Below are 24,535 nucleotides of genomic sequence, written 5' to 3' on the forward strand. Positions count from 1 at the left end.
AATAAAGTGAATATTAATTTGTTAGATTGTCAGAACATACTTTTTCCAACTTTTTAGACAGTTATGTAATAATAAAATCTTTGGTTGTAGTACGAATAACGTCAGAAATAGCAAAAGCCAGTATTAATTCATTTGCTAAAAACAGAATAACTTTCATAATAAAAATTGTTAGTAAAACTTTGTGTAACTTTGAGAGGTGGCATGAGCCCCCTCTCATATTTCTATCTTACGATTCTCCTCTATAATTGCATGCGGTGGAAAGTTGCTATTCCTTCACGCGCGGACTTCCCACGCAGCGTCTCTCGTCACCCGGGTGGTCCGGTGACAGGCGGGCTCTGCTGATCTGGAAAGCTTTAAGCCGACGGGTGTGAGGAAGTCGAGTGAATGCTTTGCAGACACCGACATTGTCAAGAGGCACGCCCGCAGAGCTTGAAGTAGTGGCTGGGCTAGAGGTTCCGTTACTTCGCAGAAACTTAGCGAAAACACGTTCTGGCGGGCTACCAGCGAGGCGTGGGAATGACTTGTGTACCCAGGCAGCTGTGGCGGGAAAATTCCCGCACTTTCTGCAAAATAGTAACTGTGATTGGCTTGCTCAGGGCATAGCTCCGTGACGTAGCAAGATCGGCGCAGAAATTGGCGCCAAGAATCTCCATTGGTGGAATGGTAGCGTTCCAGCAATGGAGTGGAATTTCCGCCGGTTTTCGAGTTGCTGATTGGAACGTTTAACCACGGCCACTGTCGTGGGGGCGGGAATGTTCTGTGTTCGGTTTTTTTGTACGGGTGCTCTTGTGGGTAGTCGTCTCTCGCCTTTCGGTCGAGGACGTCGAAGCAACCAGCCAACGGCTCCGGTACGGCAGATCGTGTTCTGGGAGTCAAGAAGTCGGTTTGGTAATGTATGTCCGCAGCACCGGCAGATAGGGATTTTCCTAGGTGACAATCAGAGCTCAGCAGAGTGCGCCTGTTCGTCTTTTTTTCCTAACTTTGTTCTGTCTTGGGTAGCAGCAATTAATGGTGGGTTGGCTATGTGTTTTCTCTAAGAATTGAGTTGCTAGGAATTGGCTGCACATACCACTTCGTCATAATCCTCACAATCTAGTTTAGGGACAACTTCAATTTCACAGCGTTTGTTTAAGTATCCAATTAGAGCCAATTTGATATATTGTTAATGTTTCATGTGTTGTTGTTTATTATTTTGTGTTTAGTCTTAATAAATCATATTGTTATTTTGGACAGAACTTTCATTCTGTTAATAGATAGAGCAACCCCATCATTCCTCACTATGTTAATGAAACCTTCGTTTAATTAACTTATTTAACAAATTAAATTATTGCAGGTGCCAAACTCTCCTCTACTCCACTGGCAGGGTTGATTAGAGTCAGTTCGCGTATTTTTTTTATCCTTGTGCAACAGGAAAAGTTGGAGTTAGAAAAGGGGGGGCTTAGAGCATCATGTACATATGTAAATTCTCTAAGAATTGAGTGTTAAAAACACTGCTAGCCCCGGCACCTCGCATAATATGGCGACCCTGCCAGGATCTTCCCTGTGAATCTCTGATAAGCAAACAGGATTCTTAGTAGGAACATTCAATTTTTTTTCTCTCTTTTTTTTATTGATTAATACCCAAGTTTTTTTTCCGGTAGTTCCGCGTTTAGTTTTAAGTAGCGGCGCATGATTACAGTTTTTGTTTTCAGTGTATATATTTTTTTTGTTTTGTTTTTTTTGTTCATTGTTTTTTTTGTGTTTCGTTGGTGTGGTGTCCGTACCACATCGCACTTTGTCGGATTTGTGTGCGGTTTCTGTACCACTTCAAATTGTGCTTGTAATTACAGCGTTGGAACAGCGTTGTTGAAATTTTGTGTCTATGTGTAAAAATATATGGAGTAGATTAATTTTATTGTGCATTTTAGATAAATTTGTTTTTCATGAATGATAACGAGAAGTAAGGCACGACTATTATCGAGCGAAGCTAAAACAAAAGAGGATAGCATAATGGATAAGGGGCAGTTTAACGGGAATAGGTTTGGAGATGAGATGGGCACATTTTTAGCAGGACAGGACGCCAGGGTCTTTGATGAGGAAGGTGATTTGGACGCGATCTCAGAGCAGCGTTGCGGCCGTGATTATGATAGTGAAGTAGAGGATGAAACAGAGACAGTCACACAGGTCGAGACGGTAGCAGAAGTTTATAATCAAACGAACGAGAGCAGACAGGGGCCAGCTCGGCCACGTCAGAGCTCTAGCGCCCAGGTGTCCAGAGTTACATCACCCATGGGTGACGAGGATCAAAATGATGACATTAACCCAATACTGAGCTTCCTACGATCAATGAAAGAAGAAGCTGACGAACAACGTAAGAGGGAGAAGGAAGAAGCTGACGAACAGCGTAAGAGGGAGAAGGAAGAAGAGGAGAAACAACGTAAGAAGGAGAAGGAAGAAGAGGAGAAACAACGTAAGAAGGAGAAGGAAGAAGCTGACGAACAGCGTAAGAAGGACACTGAGGCAATAATTTCGCATATAGGGGAAATTCGTGGGGAATTACTAACAATAAAGAAAGAATGTGGAGAGGTAAAACAAATGTCAATGGCTGCACAAAAAGTAGCAGGCCTGGCTAAAACGGCAGCAATAGGGGCAATGAAAGTCGCGGAAGCAACTTCTAAACTCGCAGGGCGCTTGCGACGTACAACACAATCACACTCAAAATCCCTAGCGTTCTTAAAAATTCAGGGTAATATCGCGGTTGCGAACAACACGAAACGAATGGAAGAAGTAGAGAGCAAAACGGGCACACGAGCACTGCGCGTTCGGATACCAATGATGGAGTACACAGAATTGTGTCTCCGAGGAAAAGCCCGCCGTGCTCTAGCCCAATGACCGAGTGCGGAACTAACAATGCACACGCAGAAACAGCGAGTAATAGCTCCAATAATTGTAGCCCACTTGTGAATTCTGAGTGCCACTTCCACTGTGATACAGAGGTAGCACATCACAGTTATCACCAAGATAGAACAGGACACTCAGCAGACGTGCAAGTATCGGAAACGAGTGACAACACCAGTGCGAGGATCAGACAGGATTTTGATCAGAATCATTTCCTGTCGATACTAAAATTCCAGAAGTTCAAAGAAAATGGAGGGTCGATGCATCCGAAGAGCTGGGTGATGCAGTTTACAAATTCATTACCGGCATCATGGCCAACCCAGGCAAAACTAGAATTCATGTGTGGACACATCGAAGGCCAAGCCGCGGAAAAGATGCGGGGTGTAGCAGTGACGTGTCGGACTTATCAGGAATTTGTTGGTGCATTCCTGCGGACCTACTGGTCAAAGGAAACGCAGGACAGGATTAAAGATGAAATAATATTTTGTCCTGAACTGGAAGTGTCCGGGTATAGGAGCGCAACCAAATTTCTTGATGAGTTACTCAAGAAGAATCAATTTTTAGATAGTCCATATAGCAACGGAGAAATCATTAAATTTTGCTTTTCCAAATTGCCAGTTAGGTACCAACAGACACTTGTCGGCAAGTGTGGATCTGACATAGAAGCATTCAAGAGTCTATTGCGCGAACTCGAAGTAGTCTTTGATAAACAAGACGCAAAGGACAGGAAGAAGGGGCAAAGTAACAAATACCACGGGCCAGGAAGGGAAGACGACAACAGATCGCATAATCGCACTGGTCAGTTAGGAAACCAGGGTTACGGAAGTCAAGGTTACGCTATTCAAGGTTATGGAAACCAAAGACACGGAAACCAGAACGTCAGGGAGCAGGGTCAATCTAGACAAGGAATCTGGGATAGGAGGAATAACGAACGGCAAAGCGACCGTAATTGGAGAGAGCGAAACCAAGGACAACAGTGGAACCAGGAGATTGAAACTAGACCCGCAAATCCTAATGCACGTCAGAGGAGGGGGAGCTTAACAAGGGATTGACGCCAGACTAGTGCGAACACAGGCCGCCGGAATTTCGCACGTAATCTCGGACCTGGCCAACTACGGATGATACATTACGAAGATTTATCAGAAATCCTGCTCGAGGAACATAAAGCAACTCCTCGACAAGATCGGCAGCCTCTTATCACAGTAGCAATAGCTGAAAAGAGTATGAATGCGATAATAGATAGTGGAAGCTACATAACAGCAATATCTGAGGCAGCATACAAGATGTGCTCTCAGGAGATGGACTGGCCTGTCCTATCGGTTAAGAAAACCAAAATAAAAGGGGCATTAGCGGGAAAATGTACGGAGGTCACCCAACAAACAAGACTGGAATTCTCCTGCCAAGGACACAAAATAGAGTCTAACTTCTGGATTGTGCCAAATCTGGCGATCGACATGATAATAGGAACGGACTTCCTAAATGAACATGAAGCGATAGTTGATCTAGGACGAGGGGAAGTGGTTTTGAGGAAAGGGAATCCCGTCCACATTAAATTCGACGATCAGCTGATCCCAGCTCAACTACCGTCTAACTGTGTACGGATAAACTATGCGTGTCTGAAAGACAGAAAGGAAGAACAGGTCGACGTTGCGGGTAGGGGAGCGGACACAGATGAGAATGAAGTCAGAATAATGGGGGAAATAAAGGAGAAAATAGGAGAAAAAGTGGAAGCAATAAAGAATATAAGGTGCGACCACCGTAAAGAACTTCATAAATTACTAGTAGAACATGCGGAGGTCTTCATTCCCAAGACAGGATCAATAAAGAACTTCCAATATGAATTTCGTGTACGTCCGCACAATCAGTTTCGTGTGCCACCCTATCCAATCCCCTTGGCATATCGACAGAAAGTAGCAGCCGAAATTACGCGAATGTTGAGTGAAGGAATAATAGAACCTACGGCTTCAGCCTATAATAACCCGTTAAGAGTAGTCGAGAAGGCAGATGGTAGTATTCGTTTAGTCTTGGACTCGCGACAAATTAATACCATAATAGAACCCGAAACAGACAGACCGGAACGATTAGAGGAACTCTTACAAAACTTCCATGGAATATCAATCTTCTCATCAGTTGATCTAAAATCGAGTTTCTGGCAGATCGAGCTCCATCCAAATTGCAGACAGTACACAGCCTTTTTAGCATTTGGAAGATGTTACCGGTTTCGTCGTCTACCATTTGGTTTGAACGTTTCATCTGCCGCATTCATTCGGGGGCTGGACGGCATACTAAGCGATAATTTGAAACGTCATGTCACCAGCTATGTGGACGATTTGCTGATCGCGGAGAAATCTTGGGGAGAGCACAATGCGGTCCTCGGTGAACTCCTTGCGACATTCAAGGAATACGGAGTGACTATCAATATCGAAAAATCGAATTTTGGGACGTCCTCTGTCAAATTTCTGGGACATATCATCACGGGTGAGGGCATTGCGCCAAATCCCGAAAAGATCGAAGCGATTGAAAAGTTTCCCATTCCTACGACAAAGAAGCAGTTAAGGGGGTTCTTGGGGATCATAAATTTTTACAACCGCTTTATACATGTCAAAACTCAGAGCAGTCCTAGGTTGCATCAACTTACAGGAAAGAAGATTCCTTGGGAATGGGATGAGGCGGCCGAATCCGAATGGAAAGCATTAAAATTCGCATTATTACAAGCACCCATCCTATCACACCCTAACTTAGCAGAAGAGCTTTGCATAGTAACGGACAGTTCATACTCAGGTCTGGGTGTCATGGTGTTCCAAGACTATGTACATGAAGGAAACAGGGTGTGGAAGACAATTGCGTTTGGTAGCAGAGTACTAGCCAAGAGTGAGAGGAATTACTCAGTAACCGAGTTAGAGGCGCTGGCTATTGTATGGGCGTTTGAAAAATTCAGATACCTTCTGTTTGGTCGCAAGACGAGGGTCTACACAGACCACAAGGCACTCGAGTTCTTGATGACTGCAAAGCTTAATCACAGGCGGCTCATTAGGTGGGCATCATATCTGCAGCAGTACAACTTTTCGATAGAATATATCCCCGGCAGTCAGAACATTATTGCAGACGCCTTATCACGGTCACCGATCGGATTTGAGCACAACATGGAAGAAGATCTGGAGGAAAATCACTACTGCCTTTTCTATATGCAGAAAGTAGCCTTTGAAAATTTTATTACCTGTAGTATGCATGACATCAAGAAGGAGCAAGACAAGGACCCTGCCCTAGTGTTATTGAAACAGAAATGGATAGACAGAAGACACGCCACCATCAGGCAGTTCTACCTCTTGCGGAAAGGCATAATTTTCCACCGAAATTATGCCAATGACACTGAATGGGGGGTATGCATCCCTGAACACCTAATAAACAAGGTTATATGGCATACTCACCTCAGCTATGGACACTTCGGACCACGCAAGTGCAATCTCAAGCTAAGGACCATGTGTTACTTTCGAAACATGGAGCGTCGAATTCGGAGGGTACTGTCGGTGTGTAAAGACTGCCAAAAGGCTAAGCACACCACTGTGAGCATGCAGGCACCATTATACCCAATCGTACCGACCAAATTAAGACAATTAGCAGCAACAGATTTGATGGGACCTTTGCCAAGAACAAGAAGAGGATATACTTACGTATTAGTGTTTGTTGAACTAACGTCCAAATACGTTACCTTTACGCCACTGAAGAGGGCGACAGGACGAACTGTATCTCGAGCCCTAATCCGGGATTTCCTACAACAGGTTGGTCATGTGAGTAAAATTATTTCTGATAACGGGCCACAGTTTAAGTCAAAAACTTGGAAGGAGACGTTGCGTCGATGTAAAATTGATCCCATTTTTATATCTTCGCACCATCCGAGCTCGAATGCTGCAGAACGGGTTATTAAAGAACTCGGAAACTTGTGCCGGTTGTACTGTAACAAACAGCACATGACATGGGACGTTTTCCTTAAAGACTTCCAGGAGGTGATCAATGAGGCACCCCATGGGATAACAAAATTGGCACCCATTACAGTACTGAAAAACCGGATTCCTAAGGACTTGATAACCGATGTCGTAAACTTCCCACCAAGTGCGCGAACGCAGCACCAAGCCATAGTGGATTTGGCTCTCAAGAGGATACGTGCTGCAGCAGAGGTCAGGAAGAGACGTGCCGACAGGGGAGCTCGTCTACGACACTTCCACATTGGACAAAAGGTGCTCGTTAAGTCTTTCCTACTTTCGAACAAACAAAAAATGAAATGCCAAAAATTCTATTCTATTTACAACGGCCCGTACCGTATAAGGAGAGCAGCTCACCACAATGCTTATGAATTAGAGACGCTGAAAGGAAAGAAGTCCATAGGACTCCACCACATCTCTCACATAAAGGAGTTCGTGGAATAGAGTAGTGTAAGTGGTGTACGTAGTAGAATGGGCAAATACGTGAACCTTGCTATAGTAGTAGTGTAAGTGGTGTACAGAGTAGAATAGGCAAAGATATGAACCTTTCTTCGGGGAACAATAATCGTTGCATTAATAGATTAAGATTGTTAAAGTATTAACACGCTGCGTTTTCTCGCATAAGAATTTACTGCTGCTAATTTTTTTTCTGTTTATGTTCGCAAGCTCCACTGTCAATGCGATAAGAGGCACTACCTTTCCATGAGCAATGTTTTTGTCCTTTCCAATCTGGTGTCCATGTTAAGGGATAGTGATGAGTGACGAGATGTCGCACAAACGGGCGCATACAAGAACGTGCTCTTAGAAGCGTTCTGAGAAGTCGTGATACGCTCCATAGCGGCCACAGCCAGTTCGTGAGACGTTCATACCAATGCTTGCAGGCACGCGTCAGTGCACTGCAAGATTGTGGTATATTGCGAGATTTCGAGGATGAATATTGGCAGTATAGTTTTTGCAGAGCTGCGCCAGCATCGTTGTCTTGCAAGTCGGGGTGAACCTGTGAGCGTTTGACTCCAATGGTGCCCTAGGGCCTAGACGGTAGAAATGCGGGCATAAAGCCTACCATGCCAATGTGCTGGTTGGGGATTTAGCATGCTGCTTGCGACTGTCACAGATGAATAACCAGTGACTCATACTAGGATATTCGTGACATACTGTGTAGCTGGCGTGTGATGGGCGACTGAATCCTCAACAGGAACCAGACTTGGCTGGGTCAAATTACATTGCCTCTGGAAAGGTGCGCTTTCATTGCTAAGACTGCATCACATACAAAATTAAGTTCAACTATAAATTTATTGTCTTGTATAGCCATGGCTAACCCAGTCTCTGGAGTTTCAGTGAGGCGTAGTGAGAACTCGGAGGCCGTGTCGTACGGCGCGCACATCACTGTCGTCAATAGCGGCGAGCAGCGAGATATCTCAGCGTAACAGGAATTATGTAAGAGTAGTGTATAAGGTAAACAAAAAAAATAAATAAAATAAATAAATAAATAAATAAATAAATAAAAGGGAAAGTAAGTTATACTAGGATAAGTTAAACTGTAGGATTTAACAATAACTAGATTAATATTGTGGGGGTTTTCTACCACAAGTGTGGCGCGCGCCTGTTGGGATGCTATTTTTCAGGTCATCAAATCACAGACTCGAGATGGAGGGACGACCGGCGAGCGAAAGTAGTAGAGTTGCATGTTCTTTATAGCACAGTAAAACTTAGACCTGAATAACAACATAATTTAATTAAAAGACATAGAATGTAGATCGTTGGCAAATGGTAGTTAATTCTTCAGCATGTCTACTGTCGATCTATATAATTAATAGTAATATTAGTGTGGGCCCGCACATTTAGTTGTTCATCCATTACATAGCATCAGTTATCACACACCATGTACAATACTGAGATCGGTCTCTACACAAATATCAAGATAAATTATTTCCATTTTTTGTTATGATAGCTACAGATAAATAACTATAAAATTAAAATTACAGTGTCTGAAATGACAGACCATCAATGTATCGGTATGTAAATTTATTATAACATAGAAGGTCATGGGGAAAAGTTAGGCATATGATTTTTGTAAGAATTGTGCAGAGGACTGGGATAGTGGCAACGCAGAGGCCAGCCGGAGGTCATCGGCTACCTGCAGGAGGAGAGCGTCGACGCGCTACCTGACGTGAGGGGCGCGAGGGCGTCCGGTCCTACAAGCTGACAGTCACCGGGCCATGTACCTGAGGGATTAGGGAGGATCCTCGCCGGGCCACAAGCGAAAGTGAGGCTGGCCGTTGACACTGACACGCGACCCACACGAGGCAGCCGTTTGGAGGGATTCCCTGCGGCAGACCACGTAGTCGTGAGTACACGAAGAAGATCACATATGGTGTCATAACTGGCGTCTCATGTGCCTCAGGACAGAAAGGGACGCTATATACTCACCTGTTTGGGTTTTTATAACTCACTAGCATTGGCCGATCTGCTTACACAAAGCAGTATCGTGCCACACTAACAAATGTATGGTCTCATTTCTAACTTCTCCTCTCTATTAGAGAGCAGTTTTTAGCAATCGTCGCTCCTAGTTCGATCCTGTATGGATGACCTCACACACTTGTGGAGTCACTCCACGTGCCATCATCCCTCGTCGAACTGCAATATTGGGAAACGTAAAGTACTGCCCAGCGAGAGAAGAGACCTAGACTAGTGATGTATCCCAACAAGTAGACATCAGAGACAATTAATCGACGTGAGGAGGGCCTATCACTGTGTCTTCCTACCGTACTGCCGTGATCATATGCATGGGTCTGACTACAATCTCAACAGCGTACTGCAGACGCTCCAGCACTCCCTATTGCTGTTGCAACAACGTAGCAACAACACCCGACGTTTAGCCCTATGTGATGTCAGTACTGTGGCCCCATCCCAAAAGCCGCCCTCCAATGCTCAAGACATGGAACCACGTGCATCAATGCATGTGACTCAACATACCAACCCCCTCAGAGAAACTAATGAATTTGTGAAGTGCTTCGAACATTTCTAACAATGTGATTTAGTGCCACATTCTCAGCACGGTCGTGAACAGTGTGCAATGTGCACGCACAACTTAATGTCCCATGAACCTTGTTTTTTTTATTTCTTTCTCTAGTGTTGTTTTTGTAATGTATGTGATACCTTGTATGTGTTTGTTTTACACTGTAATTCTCATTACAAATTACTGTATTGTTCTCCACACCATTTTTTTTATCTTGTATTTATTGTTGAGTGTATGGAAACAGTGTGCCTGAAGTCCCCATAAACTGAAGCAGATACCACCTCTGTCATTGTGAATGGACCATCAGTTCAGGGAACATTTTGTAAAGGTTATTCTTGCTGCAGGGAGACAGAATGAATCGGAGGTCGTAATTAGATTCTGAAAGCTCACAAAGAGATTGTTAACTTAAATAGTATCATGTGTGAGTGAGTTCAGGTTAGTTTAATGATTAAAATTGTTGTAACATCTTGGGCATTTAATTGCGGAGCACTCCAACTCTGATTGTAAAGAATAAATTGCTCCATATTTGGCTCACATGCCCGGGCCATATTTAGAGAGTGAATGTCTGTGTGAATCGGTGTTTGGAAGGGGCTCCCTGGGTATGGATGTGTGATGTGAGTGTTAGTGTTCCATATTAAGAAGGTGAAGTTGGCTACATCATAAATAATCCTCCCTCTATGAGCTGCATTTTTCAGTTGCAGTTATTTTCTTTATAGAGTGCGGCATGTGCAGCCAGTTTGCGAGATTGTTCTTGGGCGATTGACTCACTACCTTGCTCCTAAGTGAGCCAACCGCTCACCAATTACAATCTAAAATGGCGTAGGGGCTATGAGAGGTGGCATGAGCCCCCTCTCATATTTCTATCTTACGATTCTCCTCTATAATTGCATGCGGTGGAAAGTTGCTATTCCTTCACGCGCGGACTTCCCACGCAGCGTCTCTCGTCACCCGGGTGGTCCGGTGACAGGCGGGCTCTGCTGATCTGGAAAGCTTTAAGCCGACGGGTGTGAGGAAGTCGAGTGAATGCTTTGCAGACACCGACATTGTCAAGAGGCACGCCCGCAGAGCTTGAAGTAGTGGCTGGGCTAGAGGTTCCGTTACTTCGCAGAAACTTAGCGAAAACACGTTCTGGCGGGCTACCAGCGAGGCGTGGGAATGACTTGTGTACCCAGGCAGCTGTGGCAGGAAAATTCCCGCACTTTCTGCAAAATAGTAACTGTGATTGGCTTGCTCAGGGCATAGCTCCGTGACGTAGCAAGATCGGCGCAGAAATTGGCGCCAAGAATCTCCATTGGTGGAATGGTAGCGTTCCGGCAATGGAGTGGAATTTCCGCCGGTTTTCGAGTTGCTGATTGGAACGTTTAACCACGGCCACTGTCGTGGGGGCGGGAATGTTCTGTGTTCGGTTTTTTTGTACGGGTGCTCTTGTGGGTAGTCGTCTCTCGCCTTTCGGTCGAGGACGTCGAAGCAACCAGCCAACGGCTCCGGTACGGCAGATCGTGTTCTGGGAGTCAAGAAGTCGGTTTGGTAATGTATGTCCGCAGCACCGGCAGATAGGGATTTTCCTAGGTGACAATCAGAGCTCAGCAGAGTGCGCCTGTTCGTCTTTTTTTCCTAACTTTGTTCTGTCTTGGGTAGCAGCAATTAATGGTGGGTTGGCTATGTGTTTTCTCTAAGAATTGAGTTGCTAGGAATTGGCTGCACATACCACTTCGTCATAATCCTCACAATCTAGTTTAGGGACAACTTCAATTTCACAGCGTTTGTTTAAGTATCCAATTAGAGCCAATTTGATATATTGTTAATGTTTCATGTGTTGTTGTTTATTATTTTGTGTTTAGTCTTAATAAATCATATTGTTATTTTGGACAGAACTTTCATTCTGTTAATAGATAGAGCAACCCCATCATTCCTCACTATGTTAATGAAACCTTCGTTTAATTAACTTATTTAACAAATTAAATTATTGCAGGTGCCAAACTCTCCTCTACTCCACTGGCAGGGTTGATTAGAGTCAGTTCGCGTATTTTTTTTATCCTTGTGCAACAGGAAAAGTTGGAGTTAGAAAAGGGGGGGCTTAGAGCATCATGTACATATGTAAATTCTCTAAGAATTGAGTGTTAAAAACACTGCTAGCCCCGGCACCTCGCAACTTGTACACTGAATTTCATTGTCAAAGCACAGTTCTAATTTATAGCTTGTGGCATAGTCTGTAACTTTTGTTACAAAGAAATATCAAAGTAACTGCTGAATTCAAACAATCTTTCTGCTTGCTAAAATTACTACAGTCAGTATTACAGTGAGTAACATAACAAAAAAGTTTCTGACCACAGCCAGTAAACAATTTTACTTTAATTGATCTTTGAAAATTAACATGATATGTTGTATGATTTGCTATTTGATTATTATCTGACTATTGTGACATTTGTGGTGTGAAGTACCTGAAAGTGTGCATTAGTTACTGCTCCTACGCCATGACACCAATAACTATTCTTACATAAGATTGCTTAGAAGTATAAAGTTCAGTTTCAATTTAATTATTCTTCTCCAGTGAATAACTGGCGACCGTTGGTTAGCTGGCCACGGTGGCCGAGCGGTTCTAGGCGCTTCAGTCCGGAACTGCGCGACTGCTACGGTCGCATTTTCGAATCCTGTCTCGGGCATGGATGTGTGTGATGTCCTTAGGTTAGTTAGGTTTAAGTAGTTCTAAGTTCTAGGGGACTGATGACCTCTGATGTTAAGTCCCATAGTGCTCAGAGCCATTTGAACCATTTGAACCATTGGTTATTTCATTAATGACATTCTTTAAAAACCTTTCTTACAAATTTTCCACTAACTACTGTTAATTAAAAAACTATTTCACATAATTAAAAATGTATATAGTTAATCAAACTTTGTTTCTAATCATCATTGCTAAAATACTGAGCAGTGGCCATTCGGTTACAACATACTCTACTTCTCTTGGTTTTGCATTATTCTTCGGAGTAGATGCCATTTTCCCACAGGTTAGGGACTTTAGGTACACAGTCATATAGAAAAGCGTAATTAGTCGGAGAGGTAGGAGGGTTATATGTGGCTCCCGGTGACTGAACAGTGTATTATAACTACGACTGTCTTGAGCCTTGCAAAACTAGCTGTGCTTAATTTCAGTGTATAATAGTGAGAAAATTTTAGTTACAACTATGCAGGTGGAATTGATGTTTCAATGTTACAAAACAAGTGTAGGTATGTTCGACAATGTTTCAGATATCGATGACAAACTAAACAATACTGGAGGAATGTAATGTGTAAATAATGCTAGGATGAAGCAAGAAATATTTGATAACAGTAATGATAATTAAAAGTGATGTAAATGTAACAGAGATGAGAATGAAACAGACTATGGAACAGGGTAGTAATTTGCGGGTATTTAGTATGAATGTTTTAATGCAAATGATTCAGAGAATGAGTGAGCAAATTAGCGGTGAGATTAGTTCTGTGAAAAGCGAAATTATAAATTCAGTAAGCAGTAATATTGGCTGTGTGACGAAGACCATAAGTAGTTACATAAGTTCTGTAAAAGAGGAAGTAACTGCTGTGAGAAGTGTAATAGAAATTTCAAACAAAACCTTGTCAAAATAACTAAATGACTTAGGTACTAAATTTATTAATGACAGGAATGATATCATAATACTTTTTACAGACGAAATGAAAAAAATCAAAGTCAACAAGCAACAACAATTTGGCGACTTAGTAGATGAAAAATGCAGACATAATCGAAAATCAACTGAGACATGATATTGGAGTGAGAACAGACGAGATTAATGAAAATGTCAAAAAGAAGGTACATTGCGAAATATCAACAGTCCGTTCTGACTTCAGTGGATTCTCTGAATGACCAAATTGTGTTAAGGTCAAAGTTCAGGCGTTGCAAACAGATGTTAATGATAAATTTTCTGAAATAAAAAAGAAAGATGTGGGGGAGATAAATGAGCGTATTAAAAATCTGGAGAGTGCAAGAAATCTAACTTTCACATACATTGTTGAAGGGACATGCCAGAGCCAAATAAGCAGTGAGATTGATAAATTTGATCTGAAAGGTGGTAGTAATCCTGTTGTGTTCATCGACAAATGTAAGTCGTTGATTCCGAAAGGAATGCCAGAAGGAATTTGCGTCAGGATTACCAGGACGCGACTGAGTGGTGAAGCAAATAGTTGGGCAGTTCGCGCCCTGAGCGGTGACGAAACGCTTGGCGAATTCTTAAAGCGATTTGAAGACGAATACTGATCAGCCAGTAAACATAAGTAAGTAATTACGGAATTTACGTATGTGCCTCCGTACCATGCCAACAGAGACTCAAATATTAGAAGTTATTACTAGGAAATGTGTAAAAAGATCGAGGATGTAAAAGAATACATAACACAAAAAAGAATGTTGGACATACTGTGCGGCAAACTGCCACATAGGTCCGCCGCTACATAATTGGTGATTGTAGCAAAACAGCGTTTTTGAAAAAGGTAGGAGATCTAAAACTGTTATACCATGATGACGAACATCACCAGTACAGTCACCACAATAGCAGCTATAATCAGAATGGAAATAGTAACTATTATGACAGACAAGGTCAAAATAATCAAAATCAAAGTCAAAACGGAAACTTAAATAATGATTACAATGTGACATTGGCACATATAGATAGAGGAAGACTTGGCAGAAGAGGTTTAGGCCATGGTAGGGGAGATTACACAGGCCAATGATGGAAAAACATTTGTACTGAAAATACCTTAATCTCATGTTTTTTAGGGTGGGAAACCCAAATACGATAGTTAAAAAACCGTATCACCCACCATTTCTTCACATTTTACAGTTAAATATATTGAATAAATCGATTTTTTAAAGAATTTAACAGCTTTTATATAGTTAAAATAATTTTAAAAGGAGGTGTAATGAATGTAGATGACTTTGGTAGCACTGCTGAAAAACATTTGATGGCAAAAAAGGTCAATTCTATTTTTGTGTTAACAGGTGGTGTTTTGATTACTGTCAACCTAACCTCACTGTCCTGTTTCCTGTACATGTGCTCAGTACAACATCTAATTGCGGTTGTAAAAACTCTTCTGACAGTTTTTGTCATATTTGCGGTGAATTTCTGATTAAAAAACACCAAAGAAACGTTACAGACTTTGTGAAAAAGCTTTACCTATCATACTTTGGATCTGAACTTGGTGATCAAGATAAATCTTGGACGCCGCATAGGGGACCAGTATGTTATATGTGTGTTGAAAATCTGAGAAAATGGTCCAAAAAGGAAGGAAAAGACTTTAGATTTGTGTTTCTATGATATGGAGGGAGCCAAGAAATGATTCCGATGATTGCTACTTTTGCAGTGTTGATATTACTGATCATAAATCGAAAAACAAAAAGGTAATAAGCTACCCTAACCTTCTGTCCACCATCCGACCGGTGGGGCATGGCGTAGATTTGCCAGTTCCTGAACCAGCAGATGATTTAAATTCTATTCCAACAGAAGTATTGTCCAATGTACAATGTGATTTAGATGAACCAGATGATGATGAACTAGATTGTAATACAGAAAGTCTAGGGCCCAGATTGTTTACTCAGACCGAGCTTAACGATTTGGTTAGGGATCTGGGCTTAACGAAAGAAAAAGCCGAATTGCTTGGCTCTAGATTAAAAGAAAAGAACTTATTGGCAATTGAACCCAGCATATACATGTATAGAGAGAGAGAGAGAGAGAGAGAGAGAGAGCAGCAATTTTCCAAGTTTTTTCAACAAGAAGGTGATTTAGTGTACTGCTAAGACATTCCCGGTCTGATGAATGAGATTGGTATTGAATACAAAAAGGACGACTGGAGGCTGTTTATTGATACATCCAAAACTGGTTTAAAGGCTGTTTTATTACACAATGGTAACATGTACGCATCTTTAACTGTTGGACATTCTGTACATATGAAATAAAGCTATGAAAACCTAGAAATAGTGCTAAATAAAAGAGGCTACTCTGCTCATGGTTGGATGATATGTGGCGATCTAAAAGTAACATGCATGCTCCTTGGTCAGCAAGGTGGCTTTACCAAATATCAATGTTTCTTGAGTGAATGGGACAGTAGGGCTAGGGATCAACACTGGTGCAGAAAGAACTGGCCTGTGAGGAAGTCTTTAAAACCTGGCGAGAAGAACATTCTACGCAAAAACCTTGTAGATCCTAAAAACGTACTCCTACCACTTTTACATTCAGAGTTAGGCCCAATGAAACAGTTTGTAAAGGCTTTGCCTGCAGGTAGACCATGTTTTTAGAATCTAGGCCAACAGTTTCCACTCCTTTCAAAGCTAAATTTAAAGAAGGCGTCTTTGTCGGAACTGATATGAGAAAATTGATGTTTGATGTTTACTTTGAATCCACAATGATCTTAAATTAGAAAGAAGCATGGACACCATTCAAGCAAGTCGTTACAAAGTTCTTAGGACAAGAAAAAGACCCATAATATGTTTCTATTTTTAGCTTCAATGTTAAAGAAGTTTAAAACTTTAGGACATTTAATGAGCCTGAAAGTTCACTTTCTGAAAAGTCACCTTGATTACTTCCCTAACAATATTGGAGATGTTAGTGAGGAGCAAGGAGATCGTTTTCACGAGGACATTGAAATGATGGGAAAATGCTGCCAAGGCTGCTGGAACACCAACATGATGGGGGACTACTGTTAGTCACTTCACCAAGAAGTTCAGCAAGCAACTCATCATAGAAAAAGCTACACAAGAAGCTTCAAAGAAAAAAGAGAAAGAAAATACAGACCAATTCCAGCTGACAAGTTATACCTCTATTAACACATATTGTTTTAAGTAGCTTACTGTAAGTACAAATCATGCTTATGTTGTAACAAAGCGTTTCATTAATTTCCTCTCTTACCGTATAGCATAGGATTTTTATACTACATAATAAAAAGCATATTGCTCGAAAAATATGGGTGATACAAAAAAGTAAGGCTAGATTTGGATTCAGCTCATAAAAATCTATAAAGATCAGCTATCAAAGTAAAAAAAAGTCTTTAAAAAAAATTCGTTGGCCTGTGTTATAATTGTAACCACCATGGCAATGATAGAGTGGGAAACGGGGGTCCGCAACAGTAGCGGATCGTACTGCTACGGACCGTCTTGAGAGACCTAGCCAGCTTCAGAGGCAGTATTGCCGCCGCAACAATGATTATGCAAAGGGAAACAAAGTGAATAACGAACTTAAACAAGATCAAGTGTACGCTGAAAGAGAGAATGAAAAACGATACAGAAATGTCGCGATTCGGACACTGGCGAATCAAATGTATTAGCAAGCGAAATAACGAATATTGTTGGAGCGGCTACTCGTGCGAGTACAGATAGTACCGCTACACCGAGTTTAGCGCATCTTCCGGTAGCGAATAAGCAAGTTATATTGGTAAATGAATTTGAAATAAATGAGGGTAAGGAATGGCTGTCGCAATTAAGTAATATGTACGATGGTTTGGAGGGATGGAAGAAGGAAAGTAGCGTATATTTTACGGAAAGTATCTTAGAAGATAGATTAACGAAAGGCAAACCTACGTTTCTAGCATTTGTAGACTTAGAGAAAGCTTTTGACAATGTTGACTGGAATACTCTCCTTCAAATTCTAAAGGTGGCAGGGGTAAAATACAGGGAGCGAAAGGCTATTTACAATTTGTACAGAAACCAGATGGCAGTTATAAGAGTCGAGGAACATGAAAGGGAAGCAGTGGTTGGGAAGGGAGTGAAACAGGGTAGTAGCCTCTCCCCGATGTTATTCAATCTGTATACTGAGCAAGCAGTAAAGGAAACAAAAGAAAAATTCGGAGTAGGTATTAAAATCCATGGAGAAGAAATAAAAACTTTGAGGTTCGCCAATGACATTGTAATTCTATCAGAGACAGCAAAGGACTTGAAAGAGCAGTTGAACGGAATGGACAGTGTCATGAAAGGAGGATATAAGATGAATATCAACAAAAGCAAAACGAGGATAATGGAATGTAGTCGAATTAAGTCGGGTGATGCTGAGGGAATTAGATTAGGAAATGAGACACCTAAAGTAGTAAAGGAGTTTTGCTATTTGGGGAGCAAAATAACTGATGATGGTCGATGTAGAGAAGATTTAAAATGTAGACTGGCAATGGCAAGGAAAGCTTTTCTGAAGAAGAGAAATTTGTTAACATTGAGTATAGATTTAAATGTCAGGAAGTCGTTTCTGAAAGTATGTGTATGGAGTATAGCCATGTATGGAAGTGAAACATGGACGATAAATAGTTTGGACAAGAAGAGAATAGAAGCTTTCGAAATGTGGTGCTACAGAAGAATGCAGAAGATTAGATGGGTAGATCACATAACTAATGATGAAGTATTGAATTGAGTTGGGGAGTACAAGAGTTTGTGGCACAACTTGACAAAAAGAAGGGACTGGTTAGTAGGACATGTTCTGAGGCATCAAGGGATCACAAATTTAGCATTGGAGGGCAGCGTGGAGAGTAAAAATCGTAGAGGGAGACCAGGAGATGAATACACTAAGCAGATTCAGAAGGATGTAGGTTGCAGTAAGTACTGGGAGATGAAGAAGCTTGCACAGGATAGGGTAGCATGGAGAGCTGCATCAAACCAGTCTCAGGACTGAAGACCACAACAACAACAGCAATGAGGAAGTGATGAGTAATGAAGATGAGTATTTTGTTTTTGAAATGAAAGGGACACTTACGAGGGTTGAAACTTAAATAGTGGCACCTATTTATTCCTAACAGATACAAAAGATTTACATGTTTGCATCTGTTACTGTCCTTCAAAGTAGTCCCCAGCGTTGTGTAGAACTCGTTGCCTGCGATGTGGAAGGCGTAGTATACCGTTAAGAGGCTGTTCTGTTGATGGTGCGAATGGAGCGGTCTAAAGTTATGGTGCTTCTCGTGTACGACTGTGATGGTGTTATCCTAACGCATTACGTTCCTCCAAGGCAGACCGTAAATGCACAGTATTACTGTTCGTTTTTGGAGCATCACCTGCGACCAGCTTTGCGAATGAAGCGACACTTTCTGCGCAATGCACCCATCATTTTGTACGACAATACGCGGGCGCATACAGCGCAAAGTGACGCTGCTCTGTTCGGTCAATGGGACTGGGAAGTAGTATACCCCCCCCCCCCCCCATATTTCCCGGACTTAAGTCCTTGTGACTTTTATTTGGTTCCGAAGAGGAAAGAACCACTTCGTGGCATTCGCATCAGAACAGTTCCAGAGATTCGACAGGCAGTAGACCACTCCATTCGCACCATCAACAGAACAGGCTTTGCTAACGGTATACTACACCTTCCACATCGCTGGCAACGGGTTCTACGCAACGCTGGTGACTACTTTGAAGGACAGTAACAGGTGCAAACATGTAACCCTTTTGTATCGGTTGTGGATAAATAGTTGCCTCTATTTAAGTTCCAACCCTCGTAATTTGAGAGAGGTGTTACGTGAAGTAAATAATGTTGATGAGATATGTGAATATAATAAAGAATGTTGGGTACGTGAGATGCGTAATAATAATGTTTTCGTTGATGTCATTCCCGATCTCGACGAAGTCAGCGGATTAGAAAAGACAGCTGAAAAAAAAATGGTTCAAATGGCTCTGAGCACTATGGGACAACATATGAGGTCATCAGTCCCCTAGAACTTAGAACTACTTAAACCTAACTAACCTAAGGACCTCACACACATCCATGCCCGAGGCAGGATTCGAACCTGCGACCGTAGCGGTCTCGTGGTTCCAGACTGTAGCGCCTAGAACCTCATGGCCACTCCAGCCGGCGACAGCCGAAAACTGTTTTATGGGGCAAGAGTATGTTTGTAATGATAACTGAGTGAGATTAGTGAGCGAAACGGAAGGTTCCAATGTGTATCAAGTTACGGCAGAAGTATTGTGTTCAGATGAAGTAAGCCAGCTTGACGATGCAACAGATACTGCAGAAATAAAACATGTTTTGTTTCAAACAGAAGAAGGCAGTAGTCGGATGCAGAAAACACCACCAGATGAAATGGATGAGCCAGGTGGTATTCTGTGGAATGATATGGAAGTGGAACAGGATTTTATTATGGGAAGATAGAGGTGATGAGTCGAGACGATATGAAGAAATAATGATCCCAGTAAATGTACATGGTGTGGAAACTCAGATATTAACCGATAGTGGTAGTCAGATTAGTGTGTGTTCCCAGTCATTTTATGAGCATATTATGAATGAACGTTAAATAGTCACGACGCCAGTTAAGGACGTGAAGTTAAGAGGTGCTACTGGTAGTTGTAGTAAGCCAATGAAATCTCGAGGGTTGTTACAAATGGTTATTAAAAATGTATTGTTTGAACACGATTTCTTCTTCAGCTAAGTACAGAAGTAATTGCAGGTATTGATTGAATGACTAAGTATAAAGTAATTGTTGACTGTGATAGGAAATAAATGATCTGTTCAGTGGGAAACGAGGAGATAAATTTGTATTTTGATGAAGTAGTGGAAACTGGTGAAAGTTGTGGAGTTAATTTACGAATACTTAAGTGACCAATGTGTGCAGGTCTGGGTGAAGGAGCTGAGCGTTATGATGTCAGAAATTTGAATAAGTTGTACCCATCTGATGACGAAATGAACGAGATAGTAGAAAGGGTTGTGGGAATATCAGTAAAACAGAAAATCAAATTGTACAATATTTTAGCCAATAATAAAGAAGTATTTTTGGAGAAGCCTGGTTTAGTATGTGACTTTGAATATTAAATCGAAACTGTAGATCATGAACCATTTTTCGGACCAATCTATCAAATCCCGTTAGCTAGGGAGGAGGCATAACAGAGAAATAAATCGTTTGGGGGAATGGGGAATAATTGAAAGCTCTAAAAGTCATTATAATAACCCACTTGTTCTGGTCAATAAGAAAGATGGGGGAGTGAGAATTGTGACAGACGCGCGCGATTTAAATAAAATAGTGAAGTGGGAGAGCGATAGACCAGAATGTTTGGATGATATGCTTCAGAAGTTTTATGGTGTGAAATACATGACAAGCCTTGATTTGATACTAAAATGTAAACTTTCACGGCCGGAAATATCATGTCCATTATAATTATCCGGGCTGTTATGCCGTGGTCGGTTGATGAATGCTGTGGTGATTCCCAACGTTTCGTCTCCGACTGCGGGAGACATCTTCAAGGGGGTCCGTAGCTTGATGGAAGGTCCAACACACACACTGGCTCGCTACTGACTGCCGCTAAATTCCGTGTCCGCGCGCCCCCGCGCCGCGGCGTGACGTCACGTGTTTTGAAAACGTCAGTGCAATTGGCCGCTGTCCGTCGCCGTCGATCGCCGTTGCCATCACCCAGTAGTGGACGAGTGGTACACATCTTCTTTAACACCGGCATCCATATACCGTTTAATTTGACGCCCTCCTCCTTTCGGTTGAAATTATTTGGGTGTTTAGCGATTTCGATCGCCTCCCTGTAGAGCCTTTCGTAATATCCGCTCGTGGCCGCTAGTACTTGCGTCTCCTCGAAACGAATATTGTGGTTCCCTGGCTGGAAAGCATGCTCTGCAACAGCTGATCGTTCCGTTTCTCCTCTTCTACAATTTCCCTTGTGCTCTTCCAAACGTTTAGAAACAGTTCTTTTAGTGGTACCCACATAAACATCACCACAGCTGCATGGGATCCTATACACTCCAGATTTTTCCAATGGTTTGCGAGCGTCCTTGGCAGGCCTAAGGTATTCCTGTATCTTCCTGGTGGGCTTGTAAATTACGGTAATATTCCGCTTCGTCAAGATCCTCCCTATTCTTTCCGTTACATTTTTAACAAACGGCAGGAAAACCTTAGATTTTGCAGTAGCCTGTACGTCAGTATGATTTCTGCGTGGCTGCCTCAACGCACGTTTTATTTCGGCTGACGAATATCCGTTCTTCGTTAGTGCATTGTGGAGATGTTCCATCTCAGCGTCGAGCAACTCAGGTTCACAAATATTTCTCGCTCTGTCCGCTAACGTCTTGATAACACCCCGCTTCTGTTGTGGGTGGTGGTTCGAATCCCGGTGCAAATAACGGTCCGTGTGCGTGGGTTTGCGGTACACTGAGTGACCCAAACTACCATTTTCGTTTCTAAACACAAGCACATCGAGGAAATGTAGTTTGCCGTCTGCCTCCTCCTCCATTGTAAACTGAATTCTTGAGTTTATACTGTTCAGATGTTCGTGGAACCGGCTTAGTTCCTCCCTACCATGTCTCCACAACACAAACGTGTCATCCACGTATCGGAACCATGCATTTGGTTTCTTGCTGGCAGTACCTAAGGCCTGTTCTTCGAATTTCTCCATAAAGAAGTTTGCAATTACAGGACTTAGGGGGCTTCCCATAGCCACGCCATCCGTTTGCTCATAAAACTGTTCATTCCACTTGAAGTATGTGGTCGTCAAACAACACTTAAACAGCTCTAAAATATCGGCAGGAAAAATTCGATCCAGCTGTTCCAATACATCATTAAGTGGAACCATGGTAAACAGCGATACCACATCGAAGCTGACCAATATGTCATCCGGCATTCATCAACCGACCACGGCATAACAGCCCGGATAATTATAATGGACATGATATTTCCGGCCGTGAAAGTTTACATTTTAGTATCAGACGCCTCTACGGGGAGGAGTTGTCAAGAGAAGTGCGACGCCTGGAAGGACTCCAGAAGAAGAGAGTGCAGCTTTTGTGTTCCCTCACATTCCTGTCTCGTTGCAGAGCCGTCGGCGTTATACCGAAGTTTCTGAAGATAAAGCGACTGTTCTATTCGGGAAAGGCACAACGCATTTTCAAACGGACTGAGGAGGCCTTACTACGAGAGCGCATTCAGCAGACCCGACGGGACTTGGCAAGCACAAACTGTAAGTTAATGTCTCTCCATATTACGATCAGTAATAAACTATGCAGCGGTGACTGGGATAAAATTGATAGACTACTACATGATACCATGAGGAAGCGTATGTTGACGACGTCTAGTAGACAGAAGAAGAAGTTTGATAATTTGCTACCTAATCAGACTGTTCGGCATTTAGACGTTTCCCGGACCGTTATCAATTTGTCCAAACGTTCGTTATCTGACGATGAGACATCTGTGCTTGCCAAGGGAGGAAATTTTGCTGTTAGTCCGCGTTTTGTGCCCACGGAAGAAATTATAGCCAATGTAGAAGCAGGAATTCGCAGTGTAGATTCTGTAACAGCTGAAGAAATCCGTATAGAAACAGTGAGAATATTAGCCAATGCAAAACCGCCGAAAAGTAATATAACTGTGGGTGAGAGAAGAGCTTTAAAACTCCTGAATGACGACGATAGTATTTTGGTTCTCCCAGCTGACAAAGGAAGCGCAACGGTGGTTATGGATGTGGCCGACTATCAGAGAAAAATTACGGATCTACTGGATCCGCAAGCATATAGGAAGCTGAATAAGGACCCCACTAACAACGTTCTCAGAACTGTGTCGCGGTTAATAAAAAAGTCCTCCATTGAAGAGAGTGTACAGAAAGGTCTCTGCAATTCGGTTGCGCTACCACCGAGGCTTTATGGATTGCCCAAAATTCATAAAGAAAATGTTCCGTTAAGACCGATACTAAGTGCCATTGGTTCGCCCACCTACTCGTTAGCCAAGTTTTTGACTACGCTGTTAAAACCACATGTGGGCCGTTCGGACTCTTATATAAAGAATTCGACACATTTCATTAGCAGATTGAATGGCATAGTGGTCCAGCCGGATGACATATTGGTCAGCTTCGATGTGGTATCGCTGTTTACCATGGTTCCACTTAATGATGTATTGGAACAGCTGGATCGAATTTTTCCTGCCGATATTTTAGAGCTGTTTAAGTGTTGTTTGACGACCACATACTTCAAGTGGAATGAACAGTTTTATGAGCAAACGGATGGCGTGGCTATGGGAAGCCCCCTAAGTCCTGTAATTGCAAACTTCTTTATGGAGAAATTCGAAGAACAGGCCTTAGGTACTGCCAGCAAGAAACCAAATGCATGGTTCCGATACGTGGATGACACGTTTGTGTTGTGGAGACATGGTAGGGAGGAACTAAGCCGGTTCCACGAACATCTGAACAGTATAAACTCAAGAATTCAGTTTACAATGGAGGAGGAGGCAGACGGCAAACTACATTTCCTCGATGTGCTTGTGTTTAGAAACGAAAATGGTAGTTTGGGTCACTCAGTGTACCGCAAACCCACGCACACGGACCGTTATTTGCACCGGGATTCGAACCACCACCCACAACAGAAGCGGGGTGTTATCAAGACGTTAGCGGACAGAGCGAGAAATATTTGTGAACCTGAGTTGCTCGACGCTGAGATGGAACATCTCCACAATGCACTAACGAAGAACGGATATTCGTCAGCCGAAATAAAACGTGCGTTGAGGCAGCCACGCAGAAATCATACTGACGTACAGGCTACTGCAAAATCTAAGGTTTTCCTGCCGTTTGTTAAAAATGTAACGGAAAGAATAGGGAGGATCTTGACGAAGCGGAATATTACCGTAATTTACAAGCCCACCAGGAAGATACAGGAATACCTTAGGCCTGCCAAGGACGCTCGCAAACCATTGGAAAAATCTGGAGTGTATAGGATCCCATGCA

Source organism: Schistocerca cancellata, chromosome 6 (genome assembly GCF_023864275.1).
Source record: "Schistocerca cancellata isolate TAMUIC-IGC-003103 chromosome 6, iqSchCanc2.1, whole genome shotgun sequence".
In the NCBI taxonomy this organism is placed as follows: Eukaryota; Metazoa; Arthropoda; class Insecta; order Orthoptera; family Acrididae; genus Schistocerca; species Schistocerca cancellata.